Source organism: Pleurodeles waltl, chromosome 4_1 (assembly GCF_031143425.1).
Source record: "Pleurodeles waltl isolate 20211129_DDA chromosome 4_1, aPleWal1.hap1.20221129, whole genome shotgun sequence".
Lineage (NCBI taxonomy): Eukaryota > Metazoa > Chordata > Amphibia > Caudata > Salamandridae > Pleurodeles > Pleurodeles waltl.
In genome coordinates, this window is record NC_090442.1 from 791,315,345 (window position 1) to 791,335,102 (window position 19,758).

A 19,758-nucleotide genomic window follows, 5' to 3' on the forward strand; every position below is an offset into this window, starting at 1 on the left:
CACTAGCCATACACCCCACAGCAAGAGGTACTTATCTGACACAAGGCAAATCCAACCTGTCCAAAGTACATAAATTTGCCCCACACCCACAAACAATGAAACGAGAGACCACGGATCCAGAGTGTGCCTCCAACAACACAGACCACACATTAACCTTTATTATGCTCACTGAGCAACCGAAGTGCATATAAGGCAAATGGCCAGTCCTTTCTAAAACAAGTCTGATGGGCCACAATGGCCCCAACCTGACTCCCACAAGTGCTATGGTACACTACCTCATAGGGGCAACAATGGGGCATCCAGGCACTTCAGGGAACAGGGGCGGGGCGGGTGGGGGGTGGGGATTTACAACAGGGGTGGGGCTTAGCTTTTCATTCGGAAGATGGAGGGGGTTTGGCCTTTGAAGGTGGGGGAGTGTGCTTGGACCAGGTGGAGGCAGATGGAACAGGCTCCGCACGGGGCTTCTTCCTCTTTGGAGAAGGGGTACGGGAATGTGAAGGGCGAACAGGGGCGGGCTGTGACGTGGAAGGAGTGGACAGGGCAAGGAGGTGTGCACGTTTAGGGATGAGACGGTCGGGCCAGTAGGTTGGAAGAGGTCAGCACGGGAGAGGAAAAGTTTCTTTGGTGCAATTGGGTTGGACTTGGAGGAGGGCGTGGGAGTGGAGGTAGAGGGAGCGGTCGTAAGTGGTGTAGGTGTGAGTGATGTGGGTGCAGGTGAATGGACAGTATGCTGAGGTGTGGTGGGTGTGTGGTGGGTGGGTGTTTTGGTGTGTTTGAGTGTCTTGGGAGGAGGGGGGTTGGACACAGTGAGACAAGACAGGCTGCCAGTTTGAATGTATGTTGTCTGGGTGTCTGCAAGTCTGGTGAGTGTGCTGCATGTGTCAACTAAAGTAGTTGTGGTGAGTGCAGGTGTGGTGTCTGGGGTGCATGTATGGATGTGTGGTATTGTGGTGACTGCAGGAATAGGCTCAGCAACAGTGAATGAAGATGCAGTGCCTGGGGGTGTGCATGTAGAGTGGATAGACAGGGAGGTGGAAGAGGTGGGCACACTGGGGGAAGTGGATGTTGTTGTGTGTGCAAGTGTATGTTGGCTGTGTGTATTCTTGTGGTGGGAGGTGTGGTGCTTGTGTTTTGAAGAGTGCTTCTTGTGTATTGAGGTGTGTGCCTGCGTGTCAGAATGTGTGCTGTGGACGGGTGAAGGGAGTGGGGTGCTGCAAGGGGTAGAGGAGGTTGGAGGGGGGACGGAATGACCAGGGACACTGGCTGCCTTCCAAGAGGAGGTCAGAGCCTGAAAAGATCTCTGTAGGCCAGACATGGCACCGTGAATGCCATCCAGATAGGCATTGGTCTGCTGCATCTCTGATGCTAGCCCCTGGATGGCATTGACAATGGTTGTCTGCCCTACAGAGATGGTTTTCTGGAGGTCAATAGCCTTCTCCGTGAGGGCAGCAGGGCTGACTGGGGCAGGGGAGGAGGTGACTGGGGCGAAGGAGACGCCCACCCTTCTGGGTGAGCGGGCACGGGCAACTCAGTGGGGAGCAAATGGGAGGGCGGGGATTGTATGAGGGTGGCGGAAGATGACACAGTAGGTATGGGCCCACTAGTGTCCGCCACCACCAGGGAGCTCCCATCGGAGGATGTATCAGAGTCACTATCTCCAGTGGTAGTTGCCTGTCCCGTGGTACTCCCCTCACCCTCCAACCCACTGGTCCCCTTGGTGTCAAACGACTCTGCCTCCGAGGATCCGTGGGCCGCTGAATCCCCACTCACCGGAGCCTCAGCTCCCTCGCCAGATGATGCTGATGTACACAGACAACAAAAGAGAACAGGGATGGGGACACAAAACAGGAGAGACACTTGTAAATAGCTGAATGGAGGTACAATAGTGGTTCACACACCAAGAAGACCCTCCAGCAGGCAGCACCTACCACTATACCCATGACTAGTGCACGGAACCCTGCTCTACAGCCATTCCCCAAGTAACTTAAGGACCTGACGTGTGTAGACCTGACCAAAACACGCCTACTCCCCACGGGGGGCCATAATGTAGATGGACATCAGTCATAGTCCCTGCAACTAGGCAGCATAAATCCAAATGCACCGACATATGGTATGTGTACTCACCCCCTTGTGACTGCTGTGCAGCCTTCAAGCGCCCATCCAGGTTCAAATACGCCACCGCCAAGATGTGTTGCATAAGGAGGGGTCAGTGCCCGACGGGGACCCCTTCCCTGTTGGGGGGACTTCCCCTAGCTGGGCCTTGCAGATCTTTGTGCCCAGTGCCGCAGGTCCTCCCACCTCTTCCTGCAGTGGGTGCTCTGCCAGTTGTAGACCCCCAGGGTCCGCACCTCCTTGGCGATGGCATGCCAGAGTCCCCTCTTCTGGTGGGTGCTTACCTAAAAGGGACACACAGAAATGTAACACAGAGGTCAGGCACTGGCTGATCATATACAGCTGGCTATACGTCCACTATGGGACAGACAGTACAAACCGACTAACAGCACATACACACGTAGCATTTCAGGAACCCTGGCCCATCCAGTGTCAGAGGTGCACACATGTATGCAGCCAACACCAACCATTACACACATCCATGGCCCCCAATCCTCCTACTCACCTGTACCTCTGGCCGTTCGTAGAGCTTGGCGTACAGGGGCAGGACCCCGTCCATGAGCCTCTCCAATTCCTCTTGGGTGAAGGCCGGGGCCCTTTCCCTGGCAACATGTGCTACTTCCATGGCCAGAGGCAGGACACAGCAGTATACTCAGTGGAGCACCTGCTTGCATAAGATCAGGGAGTCAAGTGAAGCTGGGGTGACAAGTTCACGTACGCACCACATCGGTGTGCACCGTCACCGCCGGCGGCAATCATGATACGCTAGGATTCCCCATTGACATCCATGTTAACCAATAAATTTACGAACGGCGGTAAACACCGCCTTACGGTATTACGTCAACTGCTAGCAGTATGAGGTCACTTCCACAACAACAGTTCAGAATTTCATGGGGCAGATATTTTTGTTAAAACTACGCATTTGTAAAACTCCCATCTGCACAATGCAGGCCCTATTGTTCCCAAACACCCATAGGCATGTGACAATTAACATTATCTCACCTGACCAGCCCTGATCTATCATTGTGGTCAAGTTGCTGTTATGTCACACACACTATGCATTAGGGTTGACGACAATCATGCCAGGAGTGCTGAATGACTAGCAGTGTGTTCCGATGTACGTGTGTTCCTCACATGTGTTTATTACTCCTCCTAGGTACAGACCCTTGTGGTGAGGAAGGGCCCCATCAGTGTACAGACCACTTGTGTATTTGCGGACCATGGTGGAGCGTCACATCACTATCAATTACAGACTCACTTGTACAACTATTCTTGAAATTTGTGCATTACTGGATCCTGCACAGACTCCGGCAAATCGTAATCAGCATGCCATCCCTACTGAAGTGCAGGTGCTCTCTGCACTCCATTTCCTGGCCACAGGCTCATTTCAAGTGACAGTGGGCACGTGCAGGTTTTTCACAGCCAATGTTTAGCATTATACTGTCCAGATTCCTGAATGAATTTGTATGACACCTGCAGTCCTATGTGAGGTTTCCCCAAAGTGCTGACCTCCCTGCCATCAAGTCGGACTTCTATGCCTTTGCCAACATACCCCATGCGATAGGTGCAATCGATAGCACACACATAGCTATCATCCCCCCAAGAGTCAGTGTACAGAAATAGGGAGAACTTTCATTCCATGAACATTCAATTGGTGTGTACTGCAGACCAGTACATCACACATGTGAATGCCATGTTCCCTGGTTCAGTCCATGATTCATTTGTGCTGAGGAACAGTAGTGTGCCACACAAGATGGAACAACTACAAGAGGACAGAGGGTAGATCATAGGTAGTTGTTTCTGTCACTTATTGCCACCTAACAGACAGCCAGGCTTGTCATTTAAAGTTGCGTTGTACACCTTTTTCTAGGTGATTCTGGTTATCCCAACTTGTGTTGGCTCCTGACACCAGTGAGGAGTCCTGGAACAGATGCAGAGAAGAATTACAATAAGGCCCATGGACATACTAGGAGGGTGGTAGAGTGCACAATAGGTCTCTTGAAGGCTAGATTTTGTTGTCTATATATCTCTGGCAGTTCCCTGGCCTATGGGCCTGAAAAGGTGTGTAGAATAGTGATGGCCTGCTGCATGCTGCGCAACGTGACTGTGAGAAATTCTATCCCCCTCTTGGAGGAGGAGGGTGCTGTATATCCAGAGCAGCTTCCTCAGAGAGGGGATGAGAGTGATGGTGATGATGAGAAAGGGGAAGATGTAAATTCCAGGAACCAACTGATACAACTCTACTTCCAGTAACTATGTGGGACAATTGGATGAGATTAGTGTCTGTGCATCATACTGTCAGTGTGCGTTGTCATCTAGGGGGGTGTTGGGTCAATACCAATTGCCACTGTGACCAGGTCTGCACAGGACAGATTACAATTTAGTCTATTATTTCAACACATAATTAGGCACAACAACATGTAAGGCTTGTGGTGCTTTTCATGCTAATCAGATACAAATAAAGGAGTTATCAACCAGTTGCATCCATACTTCACTTTGTTCAAACTTAATGACAGGGGACATTGTAACAGGTGAAAATGTGTTTTATTTGGTGCAGGGATAAAATCATGCAGATTACAGTGATGGGAGTGGGCTAATGGTGGTTATCCAAAGTGGCACCATGGTGGCACCATTGTTGGCAGTATTGGCAGGTCCATCCATGCTTACGTGAGTTTGTATTATTTCTGGCACTGTTTGGTGGTTGACTGAGTGGGACACTTGGTGGGCAGTATTTTGCGGAGTCACTTCTTAGAGGGGGCCTTGTGCTAGGCAGATGTTCCTGTGCCATATCTTGACCTATGGGTCCGTTTGGGCACCTGTTGTTGGCCTGTAGGGGTTGAAATGGATGTCCCTTGTGTGTCCTCAGAGGGTAGTAGATGTGAAGTTGCTTCTGATGCTCTTGTTGTCCGGTCTGAATCCTGTGCTATAGTGGGGGTTTCCTGGTCTGTGTGGGCCTCAGGCTCTGTTTGGACAAGCTGCAGCTGCGCACCTGCTATGCTGGCCATTGTGGCATTGTGCAGTTTCCACTGTTCCATGGCCTCTTGGCGGTGTGCTTGCTGCATCCTCTGACTCTGCAGGGTGGATACTATCTGGGCCAATCTGTCCTGGCTATGGTGGTAGGCTCCCAGGACCTCCGAAATCACATCCTGGGCTGCAGCATCCATCCTGTGGCCTCCCCCCTGGGCCAGTGATGCCCTCCCACTGGGCCTAGCCCCCTGTGCCTGTGTCCCCTGAACAGGTCTGGCGGTACCACTTGTACTGGTGCCACCGTCTTCCTGCCTGTTGGGTGGGAGTGACTGTGCCTCTGTACTTGTGTTCCACCAGTCTGTGGCCTGGATACACAGGTGTGGGGACAGTTTCCCTGGGCTGATGTTATTGGCTTGTTGGTAGGGGTGTCAGTGGTATCCTTGGTGGGGCTGTTGGATGGTGACAGTCCAGGACTGTGTGAGGGGCCAGCCTTATTGTCAGTGTCCAGGGTTCCATACCCATTGTCCTGTGAGGTGCCTCTGTCTCCCTGTGGGGCACTGCCACTCCTTGTCCTGTCCTTCAGGGTGGCATGGGTGGTGGTGCCTGTTGGGGGAAATGGACATGTCTGTTACATTAACATGGTCTGATGGGGTGCAGAGGCCTGGCCGGGTGTGTGCAGCTTGCACACTTTGGGGCCATGCAGGATGCTTTGGTGAGGTTACTGTTGTTTTTAGCTTAGGATGTGGAGGTGCATTGTGGGTGTTATAGGCCATTGTGTTTCTTTGTAGGGGTGGGTGGCTGTGCACTGGGGAAGGGATGTGGCCCTGTTAGTGGGTTTGTGGGCATGCAGGGGGAGTGAATTCAGTGCTTGTGGTCTGGGTGGGGTAGTGGTCCTGGTGGGTGTTGGAGGGGTGGGGTGGTGCATGCATTACAGGTGTGATGGATATGGGGTAATTGTAGACGACATACCCAAGTCCATTCCTCCAGTGAGTCCAGTGAGGCCCTCAGGGTGCAGGATGGCCAGTACCATTTCCTCCCACTCAGTGTAGTCGGGTGGTGTTGGAGGGGGTCCTTCCCCAGTCTTCTGGACTGCAATGTGGTGCCTAGATGCCATGGCCCTGACCTTCCCCTGCAGGTTGTTCCATCTCTTTGTGGATGTTGTCCCTGGTGCGTGGATGGTGTCCCACTGCATTGACCCTGTTGACTATTGTCTGCCATAGCTCCATCTTCCTGGCGATGGGTAGTTGTGGCACGACCTTCAGGATCTTGTCCACCATGGTCCTTAGTTCCCTTTCTGTGAAGCGAGGGTGTTTGGGGGGTGCCATGGTGAGTGTCGTGAATGAGGTCTTGTGTGAATCTAGGTGAGGGTGCTCTTGTGTGGTTGGGTGTAAGTATTGTGGATTGTGGCGTTCGGTGTCTGCTTCTGGTGTTCTCTGACTTCTTTGGCCTACTTTCGTTGCAAAGGATCGTGGGGTGTGTCTGTGAGTGTTTTATAGTGTTGTGGATCTGGGTCAGGTGTGTGGGTTTCTAACTTATCCAATGTGTGCACTTCTTACTGTTGGTTCCACTTGCCGCCTGTGGCGGTCTGCACCGACAATGGTCATTTGTCTTCCACTGACCGCCACAATGATTTGTGCATCATCATTTGGAGGGGTGTTGGTGTGCTCGGAGGTGGTGGGGTGGGAGGGCCAGTATTTCCGCCGACAAGGTCCTGGCGGTGACTGGTGGAAGGGTGATTTTTGTTGGATTCAGATTTTTGTTTCATTATATGGCGGGTTTCTGTTCACTGCCAATGGCGGTCTTCTGTTCGCCGTTGCCACAGCTGTCGACGGTGTTTACCACTGGGTTCATAATAAAGGCCCTGGTCCCCGAGGCACATTGGGGACAGGTCTGTGGAAGCATTTTGAGGTAGAGGGGCGGGACACTCTGACATCCTTAGGGGATCATCAGGGACTCACCTACACCATAATTAAATATGTCCTACTCACAAGATATGGTCTGACCTCTGAGCACTATAAGGACAAGTTTAGGTCCTACAGAAAGAAAGAGTCCCAAACTTGGTTGGAGTGTGTAGATTAACAGGTCAATGGATCTTTGGATGCAGGGCAGTACAGTCTTTGTTTTCCAGAGATGCAGCACCTGATTGACAGCAAACTGGCTGACCCCAGGAAGCTTGCACAGGAAGCGCACCAATGGGAGAGCATCAGGGTCTAAAAGAGGTATGGGGGAGACCACGCCAAGAGTGGGCAGGGTCCCTCTCAGAAGAAAGGGGGGGTAAGAGTAAATAGGGGGAGTACTCTAAAGGGCCCTAACCTAGTTCCCAGGGTAAGGAGTCCCTGTCCCCCAGTGAGAAGAAACCATTGTTACCCAAAGGCAAACCTTTGGAGGGGGGGTCCCTGCAAATGCTTTGCATGTGACCAGGTGGGTCAAGTGAGGGGGACCCCAATGTCCCAAAGGTACACTGGCACCCACTTGTGCTCAGTCACAGGGTTTGACCAGTGTAGCGCTTGGGGAAGAGTTGGTTCCAGGTGGGTGGGAGCAAGGCTCAGATGTCCCTTGTCTCACTAGTGGACAGTGACATGGTCCAGAGAACCCTAGTGCCTGAGAACACTAAGAAATACAGGCAGTGGGTGACCACTAATGGACAGAGGGTGGAGGCTCTGAGAGACACAGGAGCCATTGTGACTACAGTAAGGAGTCACCTGGTGTGTGAAGAGCAGATAGATCCCCGTTTACTTCACCAAGATGTTGTAGTGGACAACTCAGAGCATCAGTGCAATGTGGTGCAGGTTCCCTTTGAATGGGGGGGGTCTCAGATTCCTGGAAAGTAGCTGTGAGTCCAACCATGCCCGTAGATTGTTTGCTTGGCAATGACCTAGAGGATTCCCCTTGGAAGGAGGTGGAACACAGGTCACACTTGGAGATGTTGGGTCTGTCTGGGTGGGTATGCATATTTACCCGGTCAATGGCAGCCCATCAGGGTAGTCAAAGGCCCCTGGACCCCTGAAACAGTGGCCCAGGGGTCTGACAAAAGGAGGAAGGGCAAGGGGTGTGGGAAAGCAGCCCCAGACATTCCCACGGTCTGGGAGGATACTGAGCCTGAGGGTGATGCCCTGGACTCTACAGCAGAACAGGTGGCTGAGCTGGGGGAGGTCCCTGAGCTGTCACAGTGGCAGCAGGAAGGGGGGCCCACCAGGGAGGCATTCTGTGAGGCTCAGAGAGTATACCCTACTCTGGAGGGTTTGCAGCAGAAGGCTCCAGAATAGGGGACTGGCAAAGAGCCAGGATCACACCTGCTCTATTGGGAGGACAGCCTCCTATATAGTGAGCCTAAGATTGTTGAGCCTGGGTTAGCCTGTGTGCTGGTGGTACCCCAGTGCTTCAGAGCCTTCCTACTGGGTCTGGCTCATTATGTGTCTTTAGCTGGACATTTAGGGCCGGACAAGACCTTTGACCGGCTTGTCATCCACTTTTTCTGGCCCCAAATGTGCCGGCACTCGGATGCTCACTGTAGGTCTTGCCCAACTTGTCAGGCAAGTGGCAAGAATGGGGGGAAATGTAAGGCTCCCCTCCAATCTTTTCCTGTGGTTAGTATCCCCTTTGAAAGGGTTGGTATTGACATTGTGGGGCTTCTGGATCCCAAGACAGCCATGGGCAACAGGATTATCCTGGTATTAGTGGACCATGCCACCCGGTACCCAGAAGCCATTCCTCTGAGGTCAATCACCTCCTCTGTGGTGGGACATGCTTTGATAAGGCTCCCCAAGGAAGTGGTATCTGATAGGGGTATCAACTTCATATCTACTTATTTGAAGTCTCTGTGGCAGGAGTGTAGAGTAACGTATAAGTTCACCACTCCTTACCACCCGCAAAGCAATGGTCTGATTGAAAGGTTCAACCACACCTTGAGAGGCATGATCATGGTCCTGTCAGAGCCCTTGAGGTGTAAGTGGGACGTCCTCTTGCCATGCCTTCTGTTCACCTACAGTGAAGTGTGCTAAAAAGGGCTTGGATTTAGTCCTTTTGAGTTACTGTATGGCCACCCTGTTAGGGGACCTTTGAGTCTTGTGAGGGAAGGCTTGGAGAAAGCCTCCAGTGAGCCCCCCCCAGGATGTATTCAGTTACATGCTGGCTTTAAAGTACCAAACAGCTCGCTTCAGGAAGCTCGCCCAAAAGAACCTGGCCAGCTGGGAAGATATAAAGCACTGGTACAACCAGAATGCCTCTCTGTTTGAGTGCCAGCCTGGCCAGAAAGTGTGGGTAATGGCGCCAGTGGAGCCTAGGGTGCTCCAGGACAAGGGGACTGGGCCATTTGAGGTGGTGGAGTGCAAGAGCGAAGTCACCTCCTGGTCAACTTGAGGACTCCCAGGAACCCCTTAAAGGTCCTGCCTGCGTATGAACCGCCTCAAGTTGCACTTTGAGCAGACTGAATTTTCTATGATCTTAGCAACAGACAATGGGGTGGAGGAAGAGAGTGAGCCTCTTCCTGACCTCCTGTCTGCTGGAGAGAAGGATGGGTCTGTGTACGTGTGAGCCTCTCCTCCTTCTTGACCCCAGATCAACAGACAGAGTGCTGGGTCAGTTTGCCTCTCTATTCTTCTTGATCCCAGGGGTCACACACTTGTGCACACATGATGTGAACACTTGGGGCAGTCCACCTGTTAAACAGAAGGTTTACAGAATGACTGATAAGGCTAGCATCAAAGATGAAGTATCAAGGATGTTAACCTTAGGGGTAATTGAGTTTTCCAGTAGTTTTTGGACCAGCCCAGTGGTCTTGGTCCCAAAGGCTGCTGCTCCTGGTGCCACACGAGAACACTGTTTTTTTGTGGATTACCGGGATCTCAATGCAATCACCAAGACTGATGCGCACCCCACCCCCCAAACTAATGAGCTTGCTGATCGGTTGGGAGTTGCCAAATACCTTAGCACCTTTGACTTGACATCTGGGTATTGGCAGATTGCCTTAACTGAGAGGGCCAAAGAGAGGTCAGCATTTTGTACCTCAAATGGGCACTACTAGTTTAAAGTAATGCCCTTTGGGATGCAAAATGCCCCTGCCACCCTTCAGAGGTTGGTCAACCTGGTGTTGGCTGCACTGGATGATTTCAGTACAGCCTACCTGGATGACATTGCTGTGTTCAGTTCTACTTGGGAGGAACACTTGCAGCACCTCTGCAAAGTGTTGGAGGCCCTGCAAAAGGCAGGCCTCACTATTAAGGCTAGTAAGGGTCAAATAGGGCAGGGTTCTATGGTTTACTTGGGACACCAAGTGGGGAGTGGCCAGGTAGCACCCCTACAGCCACAAATTGACACCACTCTGGCTTGAGAGGATCCCATGACCCAGACAGAGGTGAGGGCCTTTTTAAGCCTTACTGGCTATTGTAGGGGGTTTTTCAAGGGGTATGGCACCATTGTTGCTCCCTTGACTGAGTTGACTTCCAAGAAGCAACCAAAGAAGGTGATTTGGACGTGCCCTTAACTGACAGCTTTTGATGCCCTGATGGTAGCCATGTGCACGGCACCTATTTTGAAGGCACCAGATTTCTCCATGGAGTTTGCTGTGCAAACTGATGCTTCAGAGCACGGTATTGGAACAGTGTTATCACAGCTAAATGAAGAGGGCATAGGTCAACCTCTAGCCTTAGCAGGAGATTACTCCCCAGAGAACGTAGGTGGAGTGCAATTGAGGGTGAAGCTTTTGCTGTGGTCTGGGTGCTGAAGAAGATAAGACCCTACTTTTTTGGGACTCACTTCCGGGTTCAGACATACCACAGACCCCTCAGATAGTTAATGAAGATGAAGGGTGAGAACCCAAAACTGTTGAGGTGGGACATTTCCCTACAGGAGATGGACTTTACTGTGGAACACCACCCTGGCACAGAACATGTCAATGCTGATGGTCTGTCCAGATTCTTCCACCTTAGTGATGAGAACTCCCATGAGGTTGGGTAGTTTCTTCCCACTTTCAGCTGGGGGACACCTGTGGTAGACTTGGCATCCTTGGCATGGTCTCCCCTAGCTTTTGCCTCTGCTTCCCAGGTTGTTAATGTATGCTGGACTTTATTTTTGCTGTTTTTGATACTCTGGGCACTTTACCGCTGCTAACCAGTGCTAAGGTGCAAGTGCTCCTATGTAAAATATATGTGTAAATTGGCTCATCCATGACTGGCATGTTTGATTTCCTAGCACGTGCCTAGTAAAGTGCACTTGAGGTGCCCAGGGCCTGTAAATCAGATGCTACTAGGAGGCCTGCAGCACTGGTTGTTCCACTCACATTAGTAGCCCTGTAAACTTGGCTCAGACCTAACACTGCAGTGTCTGTGTGTGCAGTTTTAACATTCGACATGGCAAGTGTACCCACTTCCCTGGCTTAAAGCTTTCCTCCTCATACATGAAAGGCACCCCTAAGGTAGGCCCTAGGTAGCCCCATGGGCAGGGTGCAGTGTATGTTAAAGATGAGACATGTAATGGTGTGTTTTACATGTCCTAACAGTAAAATACTGCTAAATTTAGTCTTCACTGTTGCAATGCCTATCTCTCTCACAGATTAACATGGGGGATGCCTTTAAATAACCTTAAAGTGCAGATTTCCTTTGAGAGCAGATAGAAATGGGGAGTTTGAGGTCTCTGAACTCAAAATTTAAAACTTCATCTTTTAGTGAAGTTGGTTTTTAGATTGTTAGTTTGAAAATGTCACTTTTAGAAAGTAGGCATTTTCTTGCTTAAGCCATTCTGTGACTTGGTCTGTTTGTGAATTCCCTGTCTGGGTCAGTTTGACAGTTGGGTTGTTTGTGAATCCCCTCTAGACAGTGAGACAAAGGGAACTGGGGTGTAGGTTGCATATCCTGATGAGCCAAGTGTGCTAGAGTGGCGGGAGGAGTGGTCACTTGTGCCTGAATTGGGCTGTGCCTGCCCTCTCACAATGCAGTCTCCAATCCAGTGGTGTGTGCCTGGGGCCTGGCCTTGGCAAGGCAGGATCTTGTAAACAACAAAGACTTTCCTTTGAAGTACACCTACTTCAAAGGCAGAAAGGGGTATAAGTAATGGACCCAAACCCCTGAAAAGCTGAGGAGCTGAGGAGAAGTGCTGCCCCTGCCTGTGCTTTGTCAAGCTATCCTGTAATTGCTGCTTCTGCCAGTGAAAGGGGACAAAGACTGGACTTTGTAGTATATTCCTGCGTGTGAAGAATCTCCAAGGGCTTGAACTTTGCTTGCCTCCTATTTTGAAGTCTCAGGGCCATCAAAGACTTCCTCTGCTCACATCTGGACTCTCTGCTGAGACTCCTGCCCTGGCAAGTGGTGTCTGAGCCAGTTCCTTGAAAGGTGAAGTTGGCAGACAAGAGCTGAAAATCTATGCATCAAACGCCGTGCGGGGACATTTTTGACGCACCATCCACAATGCGGCTGATAACCGACAGTGCCGCTGACTTTGTGGCTAAAATCAACACTCCACCTGCATCGTGACTTTGAGATCGATGCATCGCAGCTGTAGAAACAACGTGCAACACTAGTTTGCGGCTGCTGATACTGTCATAAATCCTACGCAGCACGGTTTTCTAACACCCTGCAACAGAATTTTCCACACATCATCCCAGGGTGTCAAAGTCAACCCGACCCTGCGCAGATCCAAGGTGCCCCGTCCAGAAATCGACGAATCGCTTTCTTGCGAGGGAGAAGAAATGACTCATCACCGACCGGAGAAGAAACAACGCACAGCCTCCCTTGCGAGGAAGGAATGTAGGCATTGCTGCCTTTTCTGACGCACGCTCACCCGTACAGGTTTATTTGTGACGTTAACCAGGTACTTTGTGCAAAATCATCATTTCTATTGTTTTCTTTGGAGCAAGACTCTTAGGCTCTCATTATGACATTGGTGGTAAATGCCGCTTACAGCCACGGTGACGGCCACCAACATACCGACGTGGTGGTGAACATCCGTTCTCCATATTATGACACAAACACACCAATCCGACAGAATATTGCCACAAACACATATCCGCCAGACCAAAGGTCAGTGCTAAAGTGGAGGTGCCAACACCCATACCATTACGCCAACAGAAGAACGCCCACTACATCATGACCCACGAATCACCACGGCGGACATTCAACAGTGGTAAACCATTGGCGGTACACACCGGCACGCCCAGAATGGACACCCAAATACTAAACTGCACAACATTGGCCAATACTAAAAACACACACCTGTTACTGATTCACACACCACACCCACCCACATCACTATAAAACACACACCCACATCACCCACAACCCTTTATTAATACAAATCATTGCCACCAGACTGACACCAAGACAACTGTGACAACTAGACACAGACACCACATACACCCATACATCCCTCACGCACCCCAGTATGCACACCCAACCATAGTACCCAACACCCACACACTTACACGCACCGCACAACACCCATGTCCCCACAAAGGCACCCCGTTTTACTGATGAGGAGTTGAGGGTCATGGTGGAGGACATAGTCAGGGTAGAACCACAGTTGTTTGGGAGGAAGATGGAGCTATGATTGAGAATTGTGGACAGGGTGAACGCCGTGGGACAACATCCACGTATAAGGGACGACATCAGGAAGAGGAGGAACGACCTACGGGGGATGGTACATTTCATAGGAGCAAGACACCAGCTCACCATACAGAGGACTGGTGGTGAACCCCCACCTCCTCCCCCACAGCTCACAGCATGGGAGGAGCAAGTCTTGGCAATCCTCCATCCTGAGGGACTCACTGGAGTAGTAGGAGGACTGGACATTGGTGAGTCAATATTTATTACTAAGAAACCCTCATACCTGCATGCCATCACAAACCCTCATCCTCACTTCCATCACTCCACTCCATCACACACACTGCACCTACACATATGACTAACCCTAATGTCCAGCCTTGCAAGCTATACCAATGCATGGATAGCCCTCCCAGCCCTGCATGGACACCCATCACTAAATCATGCACAGCATAAGGGAACTAACAATCCCACAAAACATCAACATACACAAACAAAGGTGGCAGGGCAACAGCAACAATAGAAGGGAAGCTAGGGATGTACAATGTGTCACAGGCATGAATCATAATACATCACTTACATCCCTGCAGGTGCCCCAGCCAATGTCAGCAGAGAGTAGGTGACACGACATACCAGTCCCCCAACAGAAGATGCCCCCAGTGATGACAGTAACTCTGGACTTCAGCATCTGAATCAACAACCTGGTCCATCAGGGACCACTGGATAGTCGGTCACCCCAGCCCACTCACCGACCACCACAGAGCCTCCTCCATCAGTATCCAGCACCACAGCACCCACCCAGCGTCCCCACACCTCTGTCCCCAGGACAAGTCAATCAGCAGTGTGCCCACCTGTACTTGGGACCCCTTCCCACACCTCACACCCAAGACAATCAGGGTCCTGGGGTCAGTGGCAGTGGGCACAGTGTTCAGAGGACACAGGCACAGGGCAAAAGGCACACTGGGAGGACCAATGTGTGCCGGGGGAGGACAGGCCATTGGAACTGACTTTCCAGGAGGCACTCACCAAGATCCTTGGTACCTACCAACAATCCCAGGACACGATGGGCCAGATCCTTGACAATGCAGGAGAACAATCGGCTGTAGGAGGAACACCATCAGGAGATCAAGAAGGACTTGCAGGCTCTCAACACCACCATGACCCCATAGCAGGGGTGCTGGCAGACATGGCCAGCATAATGAGGGAATGGACAGCACACCAGCGGGCACCTACCACTAGCCTATATTGACCAGCCTACCACCTCCAATGCAGCTAGTGGGCAGGAGGCCCCACCATAGGACCCACTGGCCACCAGCAACCCTCCCCCTGCAGAAGGTGAACCACCCCGCAAACGTTTCCTGCGACCCAGACAGAAGCCAGAGACACTTGCCAAGACCAAGATCACCGCCAGGAAATTAGACTCTCCTGATTGTCCCCCTTGTGTCCCACCCTGTCACCTTGTCCACTTTGAACTGCCTTTTCTCCCCTTCCTATGGCCCCTTGGATATTGCACCTGTGCTACAAACAGACTGGAACAATACCCTGGACTTTCCTCTACCATCACCCTATTCCATTGCACTTTACACTCAATGTTATAGCACTACAATAAACACCTTTGAGCACAACTTGACTGATAGTATTTTATGTGTTGAAAATGTGCATTTGGGGGAATGGTCACATCTGGTGCAAATTACATGGACACTGTGATAGCATACAATTAATGACCTGTAACTGTCTGTAGTAATGACATGAGGACACTGTTGTCATATCAAACAACGTCTGCTAAGTTACAATCCATAAGTGACAGTAAGTTTAGATGTGAATGCCATTATGCCACAGTCACACAGATGAAATCAATATTCAGAGCAATGATCAGTTCCACTGTCTCACCTGTGTGTCATTGAAGGTATTGAAGTATAACTGATGTTCTGTTGTCCACATCCTTATCCTCTGCCTCCTTATCCTCACTGTCCTCATAGTCCGCTGCTGCCACAGGGATACCTTCAGTCTCCTCCTCCTGCAGAAAAGGCACATGCCATCTGAGGGCCAGTTTGTGCAACATGTAGCATGCCACTACTATTTGGCAGACCTTCCCGGGTGAGTAGCAAAGGGATCCACCTGTCAGATGGAGGCACCTGATCCTGGCCTTCAGGAGGCCGAAGGTCCTTTCAATTATTCTTCTGATTCGCCCATGTGCCTCATTATAATGGTTCTCAGCCCCTGTCTTAGCATTCCTTATAAGGTATCGAAGGGACACAACAGTGAATAGGCTGTCACAATTTGAACAATGGAACCACCTCCTCTGTGTACATACAGCATCAATGTGATCGGACAGTGGGAATGGTAATGTATGTGTTATTTTAGGCAATGAAAAGTTATGGTTTATCTGATCATTGTCCACCACCATGAAATGGCGACTGCCTGTCCTGTATCTTGGGACAGGTGGAAGTGAGGTAAATCTGCCGACGTTGGGCGTCGTGTCGGAAGGCAGTCTTGCACCTCTGTGCAATTTCTCATTGGCTAATATGGGGCTCTATGGAGTACAGAGGCCAATGGGGATCAGCGCCAGCGGTGATGGTGTACACCGCCGTGGACGTGACAGCCATTTTCCATCCAAATCATCACTTGTTTCCTGAATTTCCACAGCATGACACCTACACTGCGTGTGCTGCTGTGACCTGTGTCTAGAACCTACCATGGCCTGTGTGACCGGGGAAAGGACCCCTGCCTTCACTTCGGAGGAGTTGGAGCGACTGGTGGATGGGGTCCTACCCCAGTATGTACTTCTGTATGGGCCTTCAGACCAACAAGTGAGTACACCCTGGGCACGATGCATTTGGGAAGGATGCATGGGCATATGTGTGCAAGCACTGAGTCATCAGGGGGAGATGCCTGGTGGTAGTGTACATGGTGGGCGCTGGATGATGTTTGTGCAAATGGTGATGGAAATGGGATTGGTGGGCCATATGTGTGACAGGCTGGATTGTATGTGTAATGGTGTCCTCCTGTCTGCATTCCTTCCTTAGGTCAGCGCCCATCAAAAGAAGGGATTATGGCATGCCACCGCCAAGGACGAGCAGACCCTGGGGGGTCTACAGCAGGCAAAGCACCCACTGCAGGAAACGGTGGGAGGACCTGAGATGCTGGGCACGGAAGACCACAGAGGCCCAGCTGGGGATGGGCTCCCAACGAGGAAGGGGTGCCTGTTGGAACCTGACACCCCCTGATGGACCGCATACTGGCAGTGGCCTACCCAGAGCTGGAAGGGCACTTGAGGGGATCACAGCAGCCACAAGGGGGTGAGTACAGTGGACATTACTACAATAATTGGAAGGTGACAAGGGATCCAGGTGGTGGGTGTGAGTTAGTGAGTGCCCCTTAATGCCAGGTCAGACATTGCAACGTGATCCAGCTCAAGGGTAATGGGTGTATGGCAAATGCAGGTAACCTAGCTTGTTTGCATTCCATGTCAGTCAGGGCTTTGTGGGTCCCAGGAGGGGTGCAGGTGGCGGTGTTTGGCCCTCATCTTGCTGTGGCATCTACCATAATCAATGGCAGTACAATGCATAGTGCTCAATCCTGATCCCTGTGAGTGACGGTGCTGTGTATGCCAACTTGTGGTGTTGGTGCAGAAATTGACCCAGTGCTCCCTTTCTCTCTCTCTCTCCCTCTTTTTCTTTCTGTCATCCTGTCCATGTGTGCATTAGCATCATCTGGTGGAGGGGCACTGGCGACAGAGGGAGCTGCATCCCACAGGACCCAGGAAGTAGAGTCCTCTGACCCTGAGGGAACCAGTGGGACGGAGGGCGAGGGAAGCACCATGGTACAGACAGGAGGTGACAACACTGACTCAGATACCTCCTCCAACTGAAGCTCGCTGGTGGTGGCGGACACCTCTGTGACCAGCCCAGCTCCAGGTACAGCAGCCACCCCTGTACCAACACTGCCCTCCCAGTAGCCCCTCAATGAGGTGCCAGTGCCCGCTCACCCAGGAGGGTGGACATCTCCTTCGCCCCAGGCACCTCAGGCCCTGCCCCAGTGAGCCCTGCTGCCCTAAGTGAGGAGGCCACTAACCTCCTGAGATGGATCTCTGTAGAGCAGTCAACCATTCTGCATGCCATCCAGGGGCTGGCATCCCAGATGCAGCAATGCAGTGCATTCCTGGAGGGCATCCATAGTGGATTGGAGGCCCAACAGAGATCGATTCAGGCTCTGGCCTCCTCTCTGATGACAGCATTGTCCCTGTTCCTACCATCCGCCCTCCAACTACCACTTCCCAGTCACATTCTCCTCAACCCCAACCCCAACCCATCCCATACCCACATACAGATGAGCATGCACACAAGACAACACACAAGAGTGGCACAGTCAAACACAGGCACCACACTTCAGTCCACAAACACTCACATAAAACACAAGACAGTTGCACATACAACCACATCCACTGCCTCCACTGTCTCCCCCTCCTCCTCCTCCTCCCTCAAAGTCACGTCCACACTCACACCTGCATGCACTGCTTCACCATCCACCACCAGCATCACCACACCAAGCAGCACACATACCTCACTTGCAGACACCACCACAACATCCATCCACGCATCACCTGTGTCCTCTCCGACCCTGTCTATACTCCCGCCTAAAGAACACAAACACTCAGACCTCAGACACCCAACAGCCATCCACCTCACATCAGCACACTGCCCATGCACCTGCACCCAAGTCCTGAAGACGTTCTCCTCTAAGAGCCACTTCCTCAACCTCCACTCCCATCCCTGATCCTGCCCCACTGTCCCTAAGAAACTTTTCCTTGCCTAACTTGACCTCTTCCCTCCCCCTGCCCCCATCCTGCCCAAAAGAGCAGGGTTCCAACGACCCAGCCCAGCACCTCAGACAAAAAGTCCATAGGGACAGTGGAGGCACCTTCTAGTCGCGGAAGCAAGACAGTGAAGGATCCCACTCTACCAGCCAGGAAGGGGAAGGATCCCACTCCAACAAACAGGAAGGGGAAGGATCCCATTCAAACAGCCAAGAAGGGGAAGGATCCCACACAAACAACCAGGACAAGGAATAAGCCCTCGCCTCTGCTATGAAAGGGAAGAAGCCCTCACCGCCAGCTGTGACACAGCAGTCTTCGCCTCCAACGGAGGCTGTTCAGGAGGCACCTTCCACAGCTAAGACACAGCAGCCTTTGCCTCCAAAGGAGGCTGCCCAGGAGGCATCTTCCACAGCTGAGACACAGCAGCCCTCACCTCTAACAGAGGCTGCCCAGGAGGCACTTTCCCTAGCTGAGACACACCAGACCTCACCTCCAGCAAAGGCTGGCAGGGTATCAACACCACCACTAGTGGTCACAGAGCCCTCATCTCCAGCTGAGACGATGCAGCCCTCACCTCCGGCAGCGTACATGTATGCCACCCTCCAGGGACTGCTGTACAAGGAGCAGCCTCCATAAGCAGTGGGTAAGACCCCCACCTCAAAGACTGTGACCTTCTACTCCCCAGCATTAGGAAATGGACATGGAGCCCCATCCAGAGCCAGTGGGCAAGTTCCCAACTTCGGCTGAGGTGCCACCCACCCACCTTCCCCCTGAAGTGCCTGCCCACTACAATAATGATGCCTCTCAAAAAACCCTCAGGTGCGTGGCGCCTTACAGTTCGCACATCCAGTTCCAATCATATAAGTAGTTGTTTTGAAAAATTGGTTAATGTGCTAACAGATATCGAGGGTGTCAGCCTTGTGTCACACCCAACCACCACGGGTGTGGAGATACTGGTTGGCAAGCCAAACAGAACTAGACAGAATTAAATATACAGAAGTGCCACAGTAGTCCAAGTCGTATCATCTAAAGTGGAAAGCTAGGTTCAAAGTAAAAAATGTGTTCAGTAGTCAGTTGATGGTTTATTCCTGCATAGACAGCAGTATATCCAAGCAGCCTGGTACATCCAAAACAGCCGACACGTGTTTCGTCACATTGACTTTTTCAAGGCCACAAGCAGGCAGTTTGCAGACAGTTGTCACAGATAATCCTTGAAGTCCAAATTTGCAATGAAGCAATAAAAGTACAGGGTCTGTAGTAATAGTAGTTATAACCTCAAAACCAGAGTACCAGTTGATCTTTATGAAGTATACTGTGGAACAAGACCATGAA